Here is a 17,625-nt window from a genome sequence, read left to right on the forward strand (position 1 = left end):
CCATAAAACTGCTAAGGAAAGTACAGTACTAGCTTACTGTAGCTCCATTACTTATATTTTAAATGCTATTTATTATTTTATTTAATGCATTTACATCCTGCCTTTGAGGATAAAACTTTCACAAGCCAACTTAAGAGTAATAAATAAGGTTTATTAAACAAGGCATTAAAAGCAAAAACAGTAATTAAAATAGCAACAACTAAAACATGAAAACAAATAAAGTGAACAATAAGAAGCTGAGCAAAATAACAATATTTTAAAGAACAACCAACCGTCTTGCAACACTATATAATATATTATGATTTTGCGGACTACCAAAAGACTTTTTGTTAATTTTGCTGCAAGAATCGAACAGACCTACTGCTCTGGGAAATAATGTTAAAATCCAATTAAAAGCCACCAATGAGAGGGGCATACAAGCCTTCTGGGGAGGGGATTCCAAAGATGTGGGTCCACCACCGAAAAGACCCTGCCTCAGGTATGGTTCTTGGCAGTGGGCCAGAGAGCAAGACCTTCAAGGCTGATCTCAGAGCAGGCTCATGAAGATCAAGGTGACCCTAGTGGTCCCAAACCATTCAAGATTTTAAAAGCCAAAAACAGCACTTTAAATTGAACCCATAAATAAATAGCTAACTATTGCAGCTGGTACAGAATTGGTGCAACAGTGATTTGAATGCCTGGCCTCAAGTATCCTGGCAGCTGCATTCTGTATCAGTTCAAGTTTCTAAACTTTCTTTCATAAAGGGAGCTCCACATAGACAGCATTTCAGAAATTTGGTCTGGAGGTAACCAGGATATGTAACTGAAACCAGATCCATTTTCTCCAGAGAGGCCCACAGCTGGCAAACCACCAAAATTTTTACTATATATAATAATCACCACTAAGACAACATAACTTGCATGAGCAAGTCATTACTGTAAAATTAAAAAGTGATATTAAGAACTTATGAAGAAAGGCAAAAGTGCAATGGCTTTGTCCAGCCTGGGCTTCCTTTATTAATTACCAGTCAATTAATGCTCTGAACTCTACAAACCTGCCAGTTTCAATATTTACTAAAATATGGTTTTGCACATTCAATGGCTCTCTCATTGTTCCTCCCTTTTAAGATTCAATATATTTGTATGTACAATGCACTGCACTTTGGCTGTTGGGTAGAACACATGTGCTAAAGGAGAATAAGCATAGTCAATAAAAATGTAATATAAAAAAAAATAACTGGTCTGTAAACAGCTGCTAAGCGTGTGTGTGTGTGTGTTTTAAGTGTGTTTAAAACAAACCATCGTTAACATTAACCACAGATTGCTGGTTTGGATGACACTGCATGCTGCTGCTAGGCAAAAACAGAAGCAAAGGCTTCTCTAAACTCCTTGAAGCCACAACTATGGAGAAGAGGAGCAAGAAACATGCTGCAGCTTATTCTCGTCATGCTAAACTATGGTTTAGTGTGACAAATGGACCAGGCAATTTTTAAAATGATTGTTATTGCATATTCATATGACCTGAAAGCACAATTTATATGATGATTTATAAAAGGGCAGATAACTGCAAACCCATGTCTGTATAGACTAAGCTCTCTCGCTCTCTGTGTGTGTACCTTTATGTGTTTACATACATACACAAGTAGCGCAAATAAAATACATGCAAATAGTTTGCCCCCTCTGCTGCTTCTGGTTTCACTCTTTATTCGGGAAGGAGACATAATGCGAAGAGTTTTATTCTACCTTCCGCTTTTTACTAGTTTTCCGCAGACACGGAATTCTACATGCAGGGAGCGTTCTAACATATAGTACAGACTCTTAGAAGTTTATTTATTTTTCTGAATGCGTAGAGGCATTCTACAAGGGTTACTCACGCCCCATCCGGAAAGCCTAAAATCAGAGGCAAAATTAATGGTGCTAATTAAACTCAAGCATGGGGTAAGGGCTTGGGTGTTTGTTTACATATATTATTTTGCATTCATTTTTCATTTACTAAACTAAGAGGCAACGCTAATCAACACTTATCTTAAAAGGCTTCCCAAACATTAATTAATTCTCTTAGTACTCCTGTAAGAAAGGTGGATAGGAAAGTAATTTAAATGCCTTTATAATTGCCAAGTTGTGAAAGCTAGCACCCTACTAATCACCTTGTTAAGATTATATGGTTCCTTTCCCACTCTTTTTACATGCAGCTATTGAAATTGACTTCAGTGAAGAGAGGTGTTTTAACTCTGGAGTAGTATGAAATTATTAGCAAGCCCCATAACATAATTGCTTTGCTTTAATAAGTGTGCAGGTTGGATGGCAGGCCCCATGGCTCAGGGATAAAGCGTGTAATAAGTCCTTCATTCAATCCCTGCCATCTCAAGTAGACAGAAAAATGTTTGGATGAGACACTGGAGCTGCTGCCCACTGGTGTATATAATATTTGGCTAGATCAGGTATGTCCAACAGGTAGATCGCGACCTACCGGGAGATCACTGGCTCCCCCTAAAAAGCTCAACAACTTTGTGTTGCCCAAAAAACTCAACATTTTTGCCCTGCACCCAAAGAAAACGGGGCCTTCTTCCTCCCTAAAAAGCTCAACAACTTTGCCCTCAACCCAAAAAACAGGGCTTTCCTGAACCCCAAAAAAGGGGGTAGATCACTGCCAGTTTTTAACTCTGTGAGTAGATTGCAGTCTCTTGGGAGTTGGCCACCCCTGGGCTAGGTGAACCAACTATCTGACATATTCATACGTCTCTCTCCAATGCAGATATCTCCCTCCCCCCAAACACACCCTTTTTTGCACTTCTAGTGCTCAGCTTCCCACTAATTCTTACATGTTCACAACCTAAAGGTAATCTTGTACAAAGATCCAAAACACCATACGTCATCTGGTGGGTCTTTGTTTCTCACACTTCAGATTTAGATGTCCAATATTTACCATCCACAGCAGCTCTGGAAATATGGGTGTCTTGGTTTATATTGGCGCGTCACCGCTTCTTTCCTTTTTATTTAGCATATGGTATGATGCGACAGCCTGTACTTTTGGGTTGTCAAAATAAAATTAAAGAAAATGCAAGTAACAATAATGTGGGCAGCTCCCCCCCCCCACTTGTTGTTCACAGTCTGCCAACACTCAACAATCATTGAAATTACGTTAGGGAGACTTTTTGGGGACGGGTAGGTAGATTAATACTTGCAATTAAAATGCGGCTATTAATACAAGTCAAGACTGCATGGATAGCAGTCATACATGTATCTCACCCCTGAAACAAAATCAAGCCAAAGCCAACTGGAAAGTAGGAAGGACGCCAACAAATGACTAAGGTACAAAGCAGCTGCCAAACTGGCAATAAAATTAGTATATCTTTATAATAAACAGCCGAGGCCCATGTTTTCACCTCAAAAACAAAATCCGCTGTGTACATTTCACTGTACACCATGAAGCTTATTGCTTTTGGCAGGACTTTGTGAATCAATGTGCTGTAGGCTACTGGAATGTGTTAAAATCAGCATAAACTCATCACAGTGCTTTTCCAAGCACAAATCTTATGTAAGAGTTGTACTTGCGCTAATCAAGATAGCACAATAGCCCTCTTTCATCAGTAGCATCACAGTGCAAAATTATTCATTTCCCAAATGCTGAGCTGTAAAATACTTGGGTTTTTTTTATGGTGAACTACACAATGTAATACTCTGCAGAGTGATGTTCTGTGGGGCAGGATTAATGAACTGCTGATAAGGCTGGATTATGAAAAGGAACAGGAGTCCATAAGTAAAAAAAAATCCCCTGTAATTTGCTTCATTTCCTTCCCAAACAAAAACAAAATTAAATTAATTTTCCTTTAAAAAAAAAAAAGAAACAGAAATTTTGTGTTGTGCTGTATACTGCTTCCTGTTTTATAGGTTATTAATAGGTCTTCCTCCCACATAAATTAGCATTTGATATACCCTTTTGCAGGCTTAGACTGCTAGTATACCCTGGGGATAGCAAATGGAACTTACGTGTAGTTGCAAAAAAAATTAAGATTTACTTTTGAAATCACTTCTTCCCATGGAATCAATGTCAAATTTTAATTAACATGCCCATTAAATGAGTGGATTAAAGTACACTGGTCTGTTTATCAAGATCAGTTGGCTAATCACTCAATGTGATTCAATTACTTTGGCCACCAGCATACATTAGGACTGCCATGTCTCACACAGTAAACTGGGTAATTGTTAATTTTACATACATTAATTTAATTCTGCACAAACGCTAAGTATTTGTTACATAACACTGAGGAGGCCAAGTGAAGAAGAAATGGCCCGGGTCAGGTAGTTATTAAGCTGCCGTTTGCTCATTTACAATGACAATTATGTCTTAATTTATCAAAAGTAGCAGGAACATACTCCATCTCCTATCAGGCTCTCAGCTCTGCATCAGGACAGAGCTATGTATACAAGACAGAATTCTCATAAGTTTTCATACAACCCTTTTCTACCTTCTAGCTCAGCAAAGCACACGGTGACATTAGCCTGGTCACTTCCTGGAACGGAAGATGTCTGCAGCTCCAATGGAAGGACCTGGCACACCAAAACCTTCCAAAGACCAAAGGCTAACTTCAACATACAGAGCACAATGTTTTGGGATCCTGGGCCTCAAGGAAACTTCAAGTCTGGGACACAGCCAGGCAAGCCACCGTGTATGGTGCGTTCTCAGATTTCAACATGGAAGAGCCTTTCATTCCAGGTAATGAGTGGTTGCATTGTCCTACGCTTCACAGAAGCATGCCTTGCCAAAACCTGGGGAAGGGGGCTACATAATACCACATGGAGTATGCCTTAGTTTTGTAGCTTCCAGGAGTGAACATGAACGCTATGGAGCTGTAGCTAAATGGGAAGGCTTTGAGCACTGTTCTCCTTGTTTACTTAGCTTCCTTGAAAAATATTTCTTGCTACTCAAAGGGTCAGCTTCAGACTTAAATGGACCCTCAGAAACCTGCCTGCTGCTGGGCCCCTCTCCTACTCAGTGAGGCTCTGAGTGTAAGCATTTCTGGTGGTGGCAGAGGTGCGCGTACCTTTTAATTCTCCAAAATGTCTTGGAGCAGGACATCAGAATGGCTAGGCACACAGCAGCCCAAGGATGACAAGTGTGGACAGAGAACTCCAGAGAACTTGTTTTACTACCCAAAGCCTGGGTCTAACCTAGTTAAGAGTACATGGTAGGGCCTTAACACTGTTCACAGGTGGACAAACTAACAATGTCTGCAGGTGTACATGGTCAACTGAAGTTACTTCAAAAGGGACAAGGCAGCCTATCTACTGTAGGCCTTCAGAAGCATAGTGGAGGGCACAAAGGGATGGGGAGACAATGTCTTAGAGCCTAAAATGGTGGAAGATATGTTTCCAGTTCCCTTCTTCCCCTCAGCTGCCTGCAGAGCTAGAAATTAACCAGGCACCAGGTACGTTTTGTGATTGGCACGGGTCAAATTGCGACCACATGAATGCCAGTTTGATGACAGGGAAAAGCAAAATGCCTTTTCGAGAAGGATCTGAAACATTTTCATTGAAGCTTGAACTTGTTTTATCCTGGATTGTTTTATTGGATTTTTAATCACCTTTAGATTTTTTCTTTAAAGTATAAAGTGGTACAGTGGTGCCTCGCAAGACGAAATTAATCCGTTCCGTGAGGCTCTTCGTATAGTGGTTTTTTCGTCTTGCGAAGCAAGCCCACTGACAGCTTAGCGGATTAGCGTTATTAGCGGTTTAGCGGATCAGCTGATAAGCGGCTTATCAGCGGATCAGCTGATAAGCGGCTTAGCGGCTTAGGAAAAGGGGGGGGAAAGGGGGGAAAGCCCACAGGAACTCGCAAGACATTTCGTCTTGCGAAGCAAACCCATAGGGAAATTCGTTTCGTCTAGTGGGTTTTCCGTCTTGCGAGGCGTTCGTCTTGCCGGGCACCACTGTATACAGTGGTACCTCTGGTTGCGAACGTGATCCGTTCTGGAGGCCCGTTCGCAACATGAAAAGAGCGCAACCTGAAGCGCCGTATCTAACACTGAGTGCCTTTGCCTCCAAAGGCAGGCCTCTACAGAGCGTTTGAGGATCACTTGGAAGATGGGACACAGTGGGAGGAAGCTGCCAAAACTGGATGTAATTCAGCTGTCCTCTGGCACTCCTTGTTAAGGAGATCTTCCTAAACCTCCAGAGAGGTTTATGGGGTGGATATGTGCAGGCAGTTGTACAGAAAAGACACAAGAAGCTTTTCTTCCATGTACTTCCGTTAACTTTCCCTAGAATTCAAGGCTACATGTGAAAATGTTGTAATACTTATGAATTAAGCTTATTACCCATTTCTCTGTAATGTACTCAAATCAGCATACAATAAGACGAAGTAACTAATCTATTATTATTGCTGCTGCTGATGATGATGTTGTTTTGAGAATGGCCCCTATATTCTAGGCAGTAGGGACAGTGAAGGGGCAGAATGTCTCCGTGTGTTGTTATTTACTGGGGTTTAAGGGCAGTGACATTAGGAAATGAACCTCCACAATGGTTTTTAATGGCTAGGAAACATTTCTGCCCCGATTTCAGGACCAAGTGATTTCCAGCAGAGAGCTTGGCAGAGTCTGCAACATATTTCAGCTTCTTTGTTTTGGAATGAGCTGGCAGTGGCTGACCAGGAAAGGGATTTTGAGGTTGTGGTGGGGAACAGCTGGATGAAATCATCACCGACCAAACGATGCGAAAAAAGGTAAATTCCATCCTGGAAATGAATTTGAAATAAAACTGGTTTATGCAACCTTCTTATCAAGACTTTCAACACTTCTTTCCTTTCCCAATGCCACAGAAGACAGAATCGGGATTCAAGATACCATTAACAGATTGGGAGACTGTAGACCCTCTTTCATTCAATGTTTTTAAGCAGAGAGGTTGGGCGGCCATTAGTTGAGATTCCTGCATTGCAGGGGGTTGGAGTAGATGAACCTCAGATTTCCTTCCAACTTCGAAATTCTATGATTCTATAAACATTCTACCCCAAACTACGCCCTACAGCACAATTTCTGTGCTGTATAGTTCATGCATGTTGCCATGTGCCAGGGGTGAACTGAAACACTTTTTATTCCATTTATTTTGGCTAAATATTAAGAAGTGTTCCAAAAATAATAATTCTTAGAGAAGTCAGATAAAGTTATAGGACCAGTGGAAACAATCCCAGGCATGCTTGGAAGTAAACCCAACTGAGCCCCCGTAGGGTTTACTCCTGAGTGAACAGCATGGAACTACTATGAGGTTTTGCTGCTATATATTTTGATACTATACATTCCCCTTAAAATTTCTGTATTCTCAGTTAAAATACAGAGATGTCTAACATTCTCCCTTTGCAGTATGTCATGGTTTTTTTGCATTTTCAGGGTAACATAATTCAGTAGGTGACTTACAGTGGCCCTCAAAAAGAGATTTATTTATACAGGAGGATTCTTTACTGTGTTCACTGTTTTATACAAATACTGTATAACAGTTATATAATAAGCAGTTCTGAGAGAGAGAGAGAGAGAGAGAGAGAGAGAGAGAATACACATCCCATAGTAATATTTACCCTTCCATATATTCCTCTCAAGAACTAAACAAAAAACATTTTGCAGAGCAGGCAATTATTACTAAAAGGGAAAAAAATGTAGTTCCACCACAACTGTTGTTGTTGTTCTTGTTCTTGTTCAACCAAGTTGTCCAAGTAGGCCATTTGATATAAACCTATAAATTGTACCCATGGGAATTGGGTTCTTACTGTAAGGAGGTCAGCTATTTCCTTCTAACTAAAAATAGGCAAGTGAAGGAAAGACACTCAATTTACTAGCTGAAAAATAGTTTACAAAATTACTTCCATCTTGCCTCATGATAAAAAATATGGAAAATATGAGACTGCTCACAAGAGTCAGAGGCAGATTTCTGCTCCCCCGTACTTCAAATAAGGCTGGAGCACAACCAGAATGTACATTAAAATAGTAATGAAAACTACGAACAGCCAAAAAGTACAAGGGAAAATGCCAGAAAATGTACTCTTTTCCCAGGGAGAGTGGTCTTGGCAACAACAGAATTCCAATGCGGATTTTTACCACCACTCCCACAAAAATAGTGAGGCAATATGATGGGGAGTTGAAATGAGTGGGCAAAAAAATGTGACTTGTTACATGTTTTATAACAATGCTAGACAGAAGTTGCCACTCCAGATAGGATGGGCTACAAAATGTAGGTTGACCCTTTGTGGCAGGGTTGAGGAACCTGTGACCATCCAAATATTTCTGGGCTACAAACGCTGGCTGTGACTGATGAGAGTTGGGGGTCCAACAACATTTGGGGACCCACAAGCTCCCCATCCCTGCTTTATGGGGTTCACTTTTGGCACATGAGTCTACAAGTTTTGGGAAAGAAAGGTAGCAGAATTTCAGAAGTATGTGGATTGGTCAAACAAAAGATATCACTTGAAGCCAACACAGCAAATGAAATGCAGTAATGTGGAAAATAACTGACATCTTTACATCTCAAGTACATGCAAGTGTGAAGAAAAGAGTCCAAATGGACAGTGCTCTCTAGACATTGGCTGGGAGCCACTGATTGAAATATATACTTTAGGACGCACCCTATTCTCTTGACAGTGATTTGTTTTCACCGTTTTCAGTATTTTTTATTTGTTGTAACCCATCCTGGGACCTTCTGGGGAAGAGTAGGCAAGAAATTAACAAACAACAACTACCCTGACAGAAAGAAAACTCCTCAGGGAGGTGAGATTACAGTAGGAAAAGCAGTGGGCAGGGATGGTGGGCAAACATTCCTCCTGCCACCACGTCTCTGCCACAAATCATCTCCACTAGATACCACTTTGCAGAAAATAAATGGTGGCTGGTGGTTTGCAAACAGAAGTTACACAGCGACATATCGTTCCAGCTTTAGAGACCAAATATGGCTGTGTTGTGTTTCTAGTCATAAAATCATAGAACTGTAGAGGATCATTTAGTCAAACCCTCTGCAATGCAGGAATATGCAGCTCTCCCATATGGTGACTGAACCTGCAACCTTGGCTTTATCAGCACCAGCCTCCCACCAACTGAGCTATCCAGTTCTCCTATCGTCAGAGCATCATTACTGTCTTAAACAGCTGCCACACTATTACTGCAATTCTGACTATGTAATTTTGTTAACATTTCCTACCATACAAAACAGCTAATGTCAGGGCCACAACAAAGCTTCCTTATCAGATTTTAGTGGGAGGAGAGTTCTATCCTGGATCTATTTTACGCTTCCTGAAAAGGACCTTGAAGCCAACTGGAAGCCAACTGCTATCACACAGAAGGTCAAGTAAAAACCCTCCTTCCGTCAGGAGCCGGGCAAGGCCATTTTAGATTAACTGCAGTTCCTGAACCGCTTTCAAGGGAGCGCCACATAACATGCAGTGAAACAGGTGATCCTAAAGGTTTACACAGGTGTAAATGATGGTAACAAGATCCTGTTCATAACGGATTCCTCCCACCGTGGCATCTATAAACAAGTTTGGAGTCAGGTAAAGATCTTGATGGGGAATAAACACACCAAGTTCATTATCCTGTACCATTGATTCAGATTGTAGAAGACGGGTTATATTTATTATGCACTTAATTACCGTATTTTTCGCGCCATAGGACGCACTTTCCCCCCTCCAAAAATGAAGGGGAAATGTGTGTGCGTCCTATGGGGCGACTGCAGGCATTCGCTGAAGCCTGGAGAGCGAGAGGAGTCGGTGCGCACCAACCCCTCTCGCTCTCCAGGCTTTGCGCAGATCTCCGCAAGCCATGGGAGCCCGCACCAGGCTCCCGCGGCTTGCAGAGAGTTGCCTGCATGTCGAAGGCTGGGCGCGCTGAGCTCAGCACACCCATACTTCGCGCGGCTCTCCGCAAGGCGCGGGAGCCCGGCACCGGGCTCCCACAGCTTGCGGAGAGTTGCCTGTTCTGGGGGCTGGGGAAGCTCGAGCTTCCCCCGCCTCAGCCCCGCACCTGGGCGGGAAATAATTCCCCCCCCCTTTATTTCCCCCCCAAAAAAACTAGGTACGCCTTATGGGACGGTGTGTCCTATAGGGCGAAAAATACGGTACCATCGCGACTGGATTTAAAAATGAAAATTCATACAAAGCTACGCAGTCCTGGGCCTTCGGGGTTTACTTGTAGAAGTAAACAGAAGCTCAGGAACACAGGTCCATTTCTCAAACATATACCATAATAACAGTATAAGCTCAGATGTAAGTACAGTCATACCTTGGGTTACAGGCGCTTCAAGTTGTGCGTTTTCGGGTTGTGCATCACACCGAACCCGGAAGTACCGGAACGGGTTACTTTTGGGTTTCGGCGCTCCCACATTCACAGAAGGACTAAATCGTGCTTTGCGCATGCGCAGAAGGCCAAATTGCAACCCATGCAGACGCACGGATCACGTTCGCAACCCGTGTCCACTGTAAAGCAGAACCCCAGAATCCCCCTCATTATCCTTTGGGAACACAATTAACCCCTCTGTGATCTTGCACTGCAAATACAATGAGCAGAAAACCACAAACATATCCACATGTAATGGTCCAAATGCTATAAAAATGGAAAGCAAATATATTTATTACAGTAAGCAAGCATAGCATGTAAATGTTTCCTCAGAAACTACAGTGAGTTTACACAAAGCAACCTAAGCCCTATTCAGGCATTCTTGATCCCTCAGACAAGAAGAGAAAGCAAGGGCGAGAGTGCCAGTTCCAGCAGCCCAGCCACCTGATTTTCTAGGGTTCTGAGTCGCTCAGGAAATAAAGGCAAGATATATAAACGTATCAAAATACTGTAAACATAAACAAACAAAAAAAGGTATGCATAGCTGAGGCTTCCTTCTTCAGAAGTTATACCTTCAGCACACATAGGGCAATGGCGACCACGACAGGGCACAGAGGTAGCTTGCCTCCACTCTTCCTCACAACATTGAGGGATTTCAATTTTGTCAGCCTGGATAGCTCAGTTTGTTATAGCTTGGTGCTGAGAACGCCAAGGTTTGCAGGTTCGATCCCCGTATGGGATGGCTGCATGTTCCTGCATTGCAGGGGATTTGACTAGGGCCAGGGGTCAGCAAACTTTTTCAGCAGGGGGCCAGTCCACTGTCCCTCAGACCTTGTGGGGGCCCAGACTATATTGGGGGGGTGAACGAATTCCTATGCCCCACAAATAACCCAGAGATGCATTTTAAATAAACACACACATTCTATTCATGCTGATTCCGACCGCCTGCTGGCCGGATTTAGAAGGCGATTGGACCAGTTCCGGCCCCCAGGCCTTAGTTTGCCTACCCATGGACTAGGCAATCCTTACAGTCCCTTCGAACTCTATGATTCTCTGATCCGGGGCCTATACAGCCAAGGAGAATGCCTTGGAACTCTATGGTCTCAGACGTAACTTATTCCGAGGGCACCAAGGGATTGCAATCCCAGTACAGCCCTTATTAACAACTTCAGTACAGTGGTACCTCGGGTTAGACGCTTCAGGTTACAAACTCCCCTAACCCAGAAATAGTATCTCGGGTTAAGAACTTTGCTTCAGGACGAGAACAGAAATTGTGCAGCGGTGGCACAGCGGCAGCAGGAGGCCCCATTAGCTAAAGTGGTGCTTCAGGTTAAGAACAGTTTCAGGTTAAGAAGGGACCTCCAGAACGAATTAAGTTCTAAACCCGAGGTACCACTGTATTAAACTGGATTGGCTGCCACTATGATTGCCAGTGCCATGTTTATGGGATTTTCACCATAAAGATGACATTCTACTGGTGAATATGCCTATCCTTTTCTTATGAACTGGGCACTTGGGACTTTTTTAAAAAAAAAATCTCCAAAGATAAGACAAGTAGGTCTGAAGTTTAATGAAGCAGCATCAGCAAACTATTGTTTTAAGTAAGTTCACCCTTTATTTAAAGTTCAAAGGGTGCTGGGCTAGATGAGCAGTTCTTTTATTAAAACCTCTGCCAATTTAACGCTAAGAAAGATCCAATATGTTTTCAATATTGAAGTAGACTTGTTTTCCAAGAGTGATCCAATTTGTTTCACCATTCCACTCAAATTATCATGTGCACAATATATGTTCTCATAAGGTGGAAGATCCTAAACAAAAATACAATGTTTGTTTACTTGGAAGCAAACAAGACTTATTTTATAGTGGAGGGGTGGGGAACCTGTTGCCCTCTAGATATTGCTGAACTCCAATGCCTATAAGTCCCAGTCTGATAACCAATGGTCAAGGATCATGGGAGTTACAGTTCAGCAACGTTTGGAGGGCCTTAGGTTTCCCATCCCTGCTCTAGCTGAGTGAGTTGAGGATCACAATCTTTGACAATAGTTTTTTTTAAAAAAAAAAAAAGATTCACAGTATATTTCTATTCATGTACTTCAAAATAAGTCCCATCGAATTTAATGGAGCTTGTTCTCAAACAAGTGTGCACAGGATTGCTTTCTGAGGGATACACTGGAGGTAGCAATGAGCTAAACTGACAGCTATATGGTACTATTTGATTTAAAATATTTATGGAATCATAGTATTGCTTACATACTCTGCAGTGACAAATGAAAACAAGCTCTCTTCAGCCACAGATAATCATTCAGACAAACCCAAGGTTAAAATGATACGAGACTATAAACAGTATCATTGCAGCAGCTTGGGTAAGTGAGTGGCATTTGATCAAGCCATTCACACAAAGCTCTAGTAGTGACCCAAAATAGCTAGCAAGAAGCCGAAGCTAGAAGACCACTGGGATTCGCTAAACATGTAAACAAACCTCCTGCTCACTGGCTGTTTTGGAAAAACCAGCAAATTAACAACCTCAGATTTTCCTGTATGTGTTGCATAATCAAGGCCATGGTCTTGGGACACAGTATGTTTAGGATCACAAAAAGATGGATTAGAATTCCATTTTGAAAAAATGGTTTAGAGAGTCTCCTTAGGTATGGGCTAAAGGAGGGGTGTAAATCCACCATGTGCAGTCATGTGGCAAGAAAGGTTTAATGCATTAACCTTGTCTCTGCTGTAGGAAAACACTTGGTTTAAGGTTAACTAATAAATGGGTCAAGGTAGGAAAGATGTGGCCTTAAATCTGGCACAGAAGTAGTTCTGCATGCATGACTTACTTTCTGTTTTTTCTTACTGGAACAGCATAGGTAGCATTTAAGAACATTATAAAGCGAAAATGCAATATACAAATCCTATTTCGCCCTCAGTATTTATTATCACAACCATCTGGCAACAAAACAACCTTTTATCTGGCCGTTTTCTTATTGGCTTTTAGGGCAGGAGGATCTTTATCTTGTGAATTTGTAAAACCAATGTACAAGCAAATATATTGTAGGAGCAGCTTCTAAAACACTTGTTTGAATATGCTGTGCTCTTTAAGGATTGTGTATGTATACAGATATAGATATACACACAACACACACATACATATCCAACCTCTTGCAGCTGTATGTCTTAAAGAAAACTTTTGAGACGGTGGGGGAGGGGCGTGCCAGGCATTTATGTGTCTTGAGAACCCAGTATGTAATTAAGTAGGCCAAGGGGTCATTAGCTGAGCACCACTCTGCAACAACAATTTGCCCTCACACCCAATTAAAATCAAAATATTAGGTCAGCAGCTTAGATAAAAGAATAAAACAGTTTGTGCGTATGTAGACAAGATAAAAGGGGGAGACATAGCAAATGGTGTTGGTAACATTAGCTAGACAGGGGCAATTATTAAAAAAGGGAACACTCCTAGGATGCAACAGGTTGCCTTTAAAACACCCACAAACATAAACAGGGCATTGGTTGATAACACAATGCACCCTGAATATTCTCCCTTACTGATCAAAGCGTCCAGGTTATGGACACTACTTACTACCCAAATCAATTGAGAGAGCAGATCCCCTTTGCTGGATCAAACCTGCCCCTCCCCCCTCCCACTCCACACAGCAATGAACTCCACAGCTTGCTGATTCAAGCCCTGGAGATGAATGGGATTCCCTTCCCCCACGCCGAGGCTTATGCAAACTCCTATCTACACCATTTTACAGTGGGGCGATCTCGCGTCCCCCTCCCCCCCACCCACCCAACTTAAAAGACACACCCAGCACTCTAGTTTTTGCCCACCCCTCTCAACAACAACACCCCCAGATCGTCTGAGACACCCCCCCTTCCCCCCCCACGGGGCAAGATAAAGGCGAGAGAGCAGCGAAGGCGGGCGCCTCTCTCTCTCTCTCTCCTTCCCCCCCCCCCCACCACAGCCAAGACTTTTCGACAAATCGATCCATTCGGAGTCCAAAGCACGGAGCCCGAGCCTCTTTTTCGAAAACAACAAACCGTTCGGGGACTTACAACAACACACACAACCAACCAAGTCACCCTGGGGTGGGAGGGAAGGGGGGTGCCAAGAAACGCACACACATCGCGCGGGAAAAAACACCAAAATAAATAAAAGAGGGGGAGAGGGAAGCCAGGCACCTCCGTAGGAGGCGCAAACACACCACAATAACAACAACAGCAACCACCCTCCCAAGAGCAACAATGCTGCAAAGGGGGGGGGAGGGGTGGAAGCACGAGGAAGTTGGGAGCCACGCTAGGAAATATGGCCAACAGGCGCCGAGGTGCACAGATAGATAGATATAGATACAAATACACACACACACACACGAGAGAGAGAGAAGCCCCCCGGCCCCCGGGCAACTCACCTCGGTGGGCGCGCGCCGAAGGCCCCGCTCGCGCTCCGGGCAGCAACAGCGGGGAAGCCTCAACTTCTGCAAAAGCACACATAAGGCGGGCGGACTTCCTCTCTCACTTGCACTCCATGGTGGCGGCGGCGGCGGCGGCAGGACTGGCACTCCTCTCCGGCTCTGCCCAGGTCCCGAAAGCCTGCAGGCCGCGGCGGCGGCGGCGGCGGCAAAGCTCCGGCAGCCCTCGCGCGCCCGGCTCTCCCCGTTTCTCCTGCTGCTGCTGCTGCTGCTCCACATATACACCACACACACAAGCGCGCGCACAATACACACACACACACACACACAACCGGGCAGCGGGGCCCAGAGGAAGTTCCCGGGGAGGGAGTGGGGCGAGGGCAATGGAAAGTTTTTTTTTCTGGGTGCGGAATGGCGGTCAGGAGGTGCTGCCGCCGCCGCCGCCGCTCGCTACTTCATAAGCAGTTGTAGGGCGCTTGGGGTGGTGGGGGGGTGTGGGTGTAAGTCCTAGGAGAGTGTTCCTCCCCAGGCGCACAGACACACACACACACACACACACGGAGGCGAAGCAGACAAACACATGCGGGGGGGGGCAGCCCTTCGAGACAGCTCCTGGAGGGAGGTGGGGAGATCCGCATTTGGATCTTAACGCATTGGGGGGGGCGGTGTTGTGTGCCTATATTTCTGCTCGGTCTTCGTGATTTGCAAACCTCCCCTCGGAGAGAACACCGATACCTACCTCCATACATCCAACCAATGCCAGCACCAGCACACGTCCCCCCCCCCCCCGGGATGCTTCTGTGTCCCGAAGTAACTCCTTAGTCACTTGGAGGGGATTATTGAAAAGGTTGTTTTGTTCCCCCGAAAACAAAACCCACACAGCAACACCCGCCCCTCCCCCGCTCCGGCAGTCGACTGAAATGTTAACCCCCTGGAGTCAGCAAAAAATGGACCAAAGGTAGAAAGAAAAGAAAAGAAAAAGCAAAGCCTACGTTTGCTTCGTGGCTGTATCCCTGTCAATTGTTTTTTGTTTTGTTTCCCCCCCCCCCGCCCCAGGTCAACATTATTTTCACTGCGATCGGTTCATAGGGGGAGGGGTGGAAAGGATCATGATGCTAATGGAATTGGAACAGTTCACCAGGTTTTTAAGTCGACGAACAGAACTAAATTTAGCATCTACTTTCCGTCATTTACATAACTACAAAGAAGTAATGCACAAGACTCCCCTTTAAGCTGCCAGACGGATCCACTCTTTTTATTTATTTCTAGTTTCTCCCCCCCCCCCTTTTTTGTAAAGTTATTTCCTCTTTGCTGAGCCGCAAAGTCCCGCACCGATTTTGTCTCATTTTAAATGTCACCTAGCAATGGAAATCAGAACACAATGAATGCTTTTGCAAATAAAATATTATATAATTGGGAGTTCACCTAAAAAAGACAAGAAACAACCCGTAATATATTCCCTATATACTTTCTGAGTGATTTAAAACCACTGCTTCTATGCAATCATTATACCACATTAAAATATGGACTTACACTGTCTCCATAATTGTGATTCAGCAGAATAGGTTTTATTATATATGAGTTGCCATTCAGCCCTTTAAAGCAGATGTTGATGTTCTTTTGTATTAAATTAGCCCCCCTTTCCTTATTTTTCTCTAGGCTCCTACAGCTTCATACTGAACTATAACATTCAATCCGAAGGGGGTGGAAAAGGGAGCAGTATAAAAAGCAATGCAAGTAAATGATGCAACATTGCCCTGGTTACATGTGCCTCCCATCCCCCAACCTCTTACTGGCGAGAGTGCTCTGTTTTTTCCGCCTGCAGGGTCACATTGTGGCTGATTGATTCTCCTTTCGCCTTGCTCAGTCATTCAGATTTGGAAAGTAAATAACAAGTTGACATCATTACAGCTCTCTGCATTACTGTGACACATTCTTCTGCTACCACACACTCTAGATTAGCTGCGCAGAGAGGAAAAAAACCCTCATGCTTTAAGCGTGGGATTTGTTGATTACTGTGGGAAGGCAAAGAAATTCAAAAAAACTGCTAGGATCAGAAGTGAATACGAACATATGGCTGGCGTGTGTAGATTAATGGGGGGGGGATAAGGAAGGGAGGGCTAATTTTAAGGAGCTAGTATGATACAGTTATTAGAGTGTCATACTAGGCCTGGGGAGACTAAGGTTCAAATCGCTGCTCATACATTAACTTTACTGGGTCACCTTGGACTGCTCACTATTTCTCAGCCTAACCTACCTCACTGGGTTGTTATGAGGATAAAACGGGAAAGCATGAAGAAGCGTGTATGTCACTTTGAGCTCCTTGAAGGAAAGGTGAGGTATAACTGTAACGATAAAATAAACGCTGTGAGTTTCATTCACATTTACTTGGAGGCAAGTCCCGTCGCTTTCAGTGGAATTTGCTTCCAAATAAGTGTGCATAACCTTACTGATATGCAGCTCAGGCAAATATTAACCATATATCAATATTAGCATGTGTCTTAGGTGTGATGAAAGCTCCCGTATGGAACAGCCCCCTGGCTGTAGCTTTATGAACAAAATAATATACGTGCAGATGGGATCATCACACAGTTCCCTAATGGCAATTTGTATAAGCTCTGTGTATTTTAAAGGATGTGCTCTCACTGATCACCTCTCAGGTGCTAAATGGTCCCTCTGGCTCAAATGTTTCTTTCTCTGCATGATGGAAACAGCAGTATTACTCCAGGCAGATCCACACCAAACATTTAAAGTACATCCAATTAAAGCACATGACTTCCCCCCCCCCCCAAAATCCTGGAACCTGTTGTTTGATTTAGGATGTAGAATCTGATACTTTTGAAAACACAATGTATATAATACTATTGCCATTTCATAGCAGCTAGCGTCACATGCACATAAATCGGGTGACTAACAGGCAGCCCAGGGATCTGATCTAC

General features: G+C 43.5%; 1 protein-coding gene across 3 annotated transcripts in view; it reads right to left on the reverse strand.

The window, feature by feature from the left end:
• TBL1X (transducin beta like 1 X-linked) overlaps nucleotides 1-16,500 on the reverse strand; it is a 131,287-nt gene extending 114,787 nt beyond the window's left edge. The window contains exon 1 of one of the 3 annotated variants that reach the window (XM_081858737.1): nucleotides 16,480-16,500. The gene's annotated coding sequence lies outside the window, so the exon portion shown is untranslated. Of the gene's footprint in view, nucleotides 1-14,686; nucleotides 15,344-16,219; nucleotides 16,278-16,479 lie in introns of those variants that run through there. The other 2 variants (XM_081858736.1, XM_081858735.1) reach the window with 2 other exon arrangements.
• Between the last annotated feature and the right edge of the window lie 1,125 nt (nucleotides 16,501-17,625).

Source organism: Podarcis erhardii (assembly GCF_964252035.2).
Source record: "Podarcis erhardii genome assembly, chromosome: 4".
In the NCBI taxonomy this organism is placed as follows: Eukaryota; Metazoa; Chordata; class Lepidosauria; order Squamata; family Lacertidae; genus Podarcis; species Podarcis erhardii.